Raw genomic sequence first — 4,985 nt, 5'->3', positions numbered from 1 at the left:
TTCTCTCTATAGATATGATAAAGCTGAAATCCCCCCTACTAAAATTGCTAGTCAATGCTTGGATGAGTTCGATAATTTTATGTTTAAGCAAGAGGACTTCAATGCTTATTTTGGTAGACAACTAAAACAAGATGCTGATATGATTAAATACTTGGGTGATTATATGGCTAATATTAGAGGTGAACTTAAACTTGTTAGGAAACATGATTCTATGGTTACCACTCAAGTAGAACAAGTACTTAAGGCTCAAAAAGAATTGCTTGATGAGATGAATAGTAAGAAAAATGATTATGCTGTTAAAGTGGCTACTAGAACTGGTAGAATGACCCAGGAACCTTTGTATCCTGAAGGCCATCCTAAGAGAATTGAACAAGATTCTCAGAGAAATAATATTGATGCACCTAGTTCTTCTAAAAGGAAGAAAAAGAAAAATGATAGAACTGTGCAAACTTCTAGTGAACCTATTGCTGAACCACCTGATAATCCAAATGATATCTCTATGTCTGATGCTGAAACACAATCTGGCAATGAACATGAACCTAATGAAAATGTTAATGATGATGTTCATAATAATGCTCAACCTAGTAATGATAATGATGTAGAAATTGAACCTGCCGTTGATCTTAATAACCCACAATCAAAGAATCAACGTTATGATAAGAAAGACTTTGTTGCTAGGAAACATGGTAAATAAAGAGAGCCTTGGGTTCAGAAGGCCATGCCTTTTCCTCCCAAACCATCCAAGAAAAAGGATGATGAGGATTTTGAGCGCTTTGTTGAAATGATTAGACCTATCTTTTTGCGTATGCGATTTACTGATATGCTCAAAATGAATCCTTATGCTAAGTACATGAAAGAAATTGTTACAAATAAAAGAAAGATACCGGAAGCTGAAATTTTCACCGTGCTTGCTAATTATACTTTTAAGTGTGGAATACCAAAGAAACTTGGAGATCCAGGAGTACCTACTATACCATGCTCCATTAAAAGAAACTATGTTAAAACTGCTTTATGTGATCTTGGAGCCAGTGTTAGTGTTATGCCTCTCTCTTTATATCGTAGACTTGACTTGAATAAGTTGACACCTACTGAAATATCTTTGCAAATGGTTGATAAATCAACTGCTATACCTGTCGGTATTTGTGAGGATGTGCTTGTTGTGGTTGCAAACATTACTATTTTAACGGACTTTGTTATTCTTGATATTCCTGAGGACGATAGTATGTCTATTATTCTTGGAAGACCTTTTCTTAATACTGCAGGGGCTGTTATTGTTTGCAACAAAGGCAATGTCACTTTTCATGTTAATGGTAATGAGCATACGGTACACTTTCCGAGGAAACAACCTCAAGTTCATAGTATCAATTCTATCGGAAAAATTCCATCGATTATATTTGGAGGGTTTGAATTTCCTCTTCCTACTGTCAAGAAGAAATATGATATACTTATTATTGGGGATGTGCATATCCCCGTTGAGGTAACCTAGTGTTATTCGAAATTTCTCCGGTTTCATGTTAATCGGAATGAGTTTGTTAACAAGACTTGATCAACCTTGTTAGTGGATTCCTTTTGACGAGCATGAGATGGATGAAACTAGAAGCACAACCTTCTATACCCTCTCTATACTTTCTGTTATTTAGTTGAAATAAAGTAAAAATAAATAATTTTCTGTCTGTTATCTGATTATCCATGCAATATAAAAATACCTCGAAAATAAAAGTTCTCCAAATGCCCTGAAAATCAAGTATGATTTTTTCTAGAATATTTGAGAATATTTGGCACTGAGAACACACCAGGGGGGCCAACCACCTTGCCACGAGGGTGGAGGGCACGCCCCCCTAGGGGGCGCCCCCTGCCTCGTGGCCCACGGTGGCCCTCCTCCACTTATTCCTGCACCCATCCTCTTCTTCTTCCTCCCACAAACATGAAAAACCAACTCAAGCATGAGTTCCAGCCCTCTTTGCTGCCATTTTCGATCTCCTTGCTCAAAGCATCTCTCACAAAGCTGCTTGGGAAGATTGTTCCTTGGTATGTGACTCCTCCATTGGTCCAATTAGTTTTTGTTCTAGTGCTTTATTCATTGCAAATTTTTGCTTCTTAGGTGACCCTGTTCTTGAGCTTGCATGTCAAATTTATATGGTCAAAAGTAGTTTTGATGCATGATATAGGCCCTATGCACTTGTGGGAGTAGTTGCTATCAATATTATTGAGTTTGGTTTACTTTTATTTTGAAGTTACTAAAAATTTCATAATTTTTCAGAAAATGATGAGGAGATTATTGAGGGGCTCATCGAGCCAAAGCTCGAAGGAAAAGGCACCGAAGCCTAAGTATAATTTTTCGCGCACCGCGGAAGTCCGGGCGTGTGAATGGCCTTCTGAGGATTTCTTAAGAGAAGCCGGGATTTATGAAGATTTTCATGATTTGGCTCATAATGCAGGCATCACTGCTTTCCTCCACGACCAATGCGGTCAGCACTTACCTTGTTCTGTTGACGGCTATCCACGCCTACCGGAACCCTGCACCAGCTGATGAGCCAGAACCGAAACCATAGTTTGATCCTTCACGACAGTATAACTATCAGTGGGATCCGGAGATGATTGCCAACCAGTGGCAATCGGAGCCTTCTTCTTCCTCATCGCAGTACGACCCCAACTATTATTATGGATATCAGCCAGGCCAGCCGTGGCCATAAACCAACTTAGGCCAAAAGCCTAAACTTGGGGGAGTACGTATTTCTCACCGACATTACATTTATGTTCACACACACTCATTGCTAGATGTCGGTGCTCATACTTTTTCATTGTATCATCCATGCTAGTTTATTTCCTTTTATGCTTTCTTCTTGTGTGTTTAATAAACCTTAAGAAAAAACCCAAAAAAAATAGTTGTAGATTTTAATTAATTTACTTTCCATGCTTGTAGTAGTAATTAAAAAGAAAACCCCAAAATATTTCCTGTTCTTCTTTTGCTTGTTGGGAGCTTTCCTGTGTAAATAGTTTTATTTCTTTTCTTTGGGGGTCAGTAGGAGAAGACCATGATTAAATTGTTGAAGTGACTCTTATATGCTTTATTGTTGATTTAACCAAGAGCCCATATTGCTTTGTCTCCTCCTGTTTATTGAGTGCTCGCAGATTCCAGCTTAGTCCAATGCACGTGCACTCTTATTATTATTCACATCGTTCGGTCGTGCAAGTGATAGGCAATTATGATGATATATGATGGACTGACTGAGATGAGAAAAGCTGGTACAAACTCGACCTCTTTTGTTTTTGTAAATATGATGAGTTCATCGTTCTTGATTTAGCTTGTTATGAATAAACATGTTTGCAATGACAATTAGACATCATAGTTGCTTGTGCCATGCTTGATTAGCTATGAGTTATAATGGTTTACCTTGCGTGCCAACATGCTATTAAAATGGTTATGATGTGGTATGATAGGATGGTATCCTCCTCTGAATGATTTAAGTGACTTGACTTGGCACATGTTCATGCATGTTTTTGAAACAAATCAACATAGCCTTCACGATATTTATGTTCATGGTGGATTATATCCTACTCATGCTTGCATCTAATGTTTATTAATTTTAATGCATGTACATGGCTGTTGTCGCTCTCTAGTTGGTCGCTTCCCAGTCTTTTGCTAGCCTTCACCTGTACTAAGAGGGGATACTACTTGTGCATCCAAACTCCTTAAACCCCAAAGTTATTCCACATGAGTCCACTATACCTTCCTATATGTGGTATCTACCTGCCATTCCAAGTAAATTTGTATGTGCCAAACTCTAAACCTTCAAATAATCATCCTGGTTTGTATGCTCGAATAGCTCATGCATCAACTACGGCTATCTGTATCTTCCATGCTAGGCGGGTTATTCTCAAGAGGAGTGGACTCCGCTCCTCACTCCCAAGAAAATGGCTGGTCACCGGGATGCCCAGTCCCATGCTTTATGCAAACTAAATCAAAAATAATTGCAAAACGAAACTCCCCTGGGACCTGATGTATGTTGGAGGCACTCATTGTTTCGAGCAAGCCATGTATTGATGTTTGTTGGTGGAGGGGGAGTATAAACTTTACCATTCTGTTTGGGAACCGCCTATAATGTGTGTAGCATGGAAGATATCGCCATCTCTTGGTTGTTATGTTGAAAATGAAAGTATACCGCTCAAAATATTATTCACCTCTATTTCAAAACCGAGCTCTGGCACCTCTACAAATCCCTACTTCCCTCTGCGAAGGGCCTATCTATTTACTTTTATGCTGAGTCATCACCCTCTTATTAAAAGCACTAGCTGGAGAGCGCAGCTGTCATTTGCATTCATTATTGTTAGTTTACATTGGGTGAGACTATGATTGGATCTCTTTTACCATGAATTACAATGTCTAGTCAGTCCTTTGTCTTTAAAGGTGCTCTGATTTATGTTTTGCGGTCTCAGAAAGGCTAGCGAGATACCATCCTGTTATATCATATTATGATTGTTTTGAGAAAGTGTTGTCATCCGAGTTTTATTATTATGGCTCGCTAGTTGATTATGCTATTGATATGAGTAACTTGAGACCTGAGAATTATTGCAAATGTGGTTAGTTATAATCTTTGCTGAAAACTTGAATGTTAGCTTGACATATTTACAACAAAAAGAGCAAACAGAGTTTGTTAAAGTTTTTATTTTTTCTTTCAGTTTGTCAACTGAATTGCTTGAGGACAAGCAAGGGTTTAAGCTTGGGGGAGTTGATACGTCTCCGTCGTATCTACTTTTCCAAACACTTTTGCCCTTGTTTTGGACTCTAACTTGTATGATTTGAATGGAACTAACCCGGACTGACGCTGTTTTCAACAGAATTGCCATGATGTTGTTTTATGTGTAGAAAACAAAAGTTCTTGGAATGACCTGAAACTCCATGAAATATCTTACAATAAATAATAAAAAATCCTCGCCAAAGATGAAGACCAGGGGGCCCACACCCTTGCCACGAGGGTGCCCCC

The sequence above is a fragment of the Triticum dicoccoides genome, chromosome 3A, assembly GCF_002162155.2.
Source record: "Triticum dicoccoides isolate Atlit2015 ecotype Zavitan chromosome 3A, WEW_v2.0, whole genome shotgun sequence".
Lineage (NCBI taxonomy): Eukaryota > Viridiplantae > Streptophyta > Magnoliopsida > Poales > Poaceae > Triticum > Triticum dicoccoides.
The sequence above is the reverse complement of the archived record's forward strand: the minus strand, read 5'-3'. Positions refer to the sequence as shown.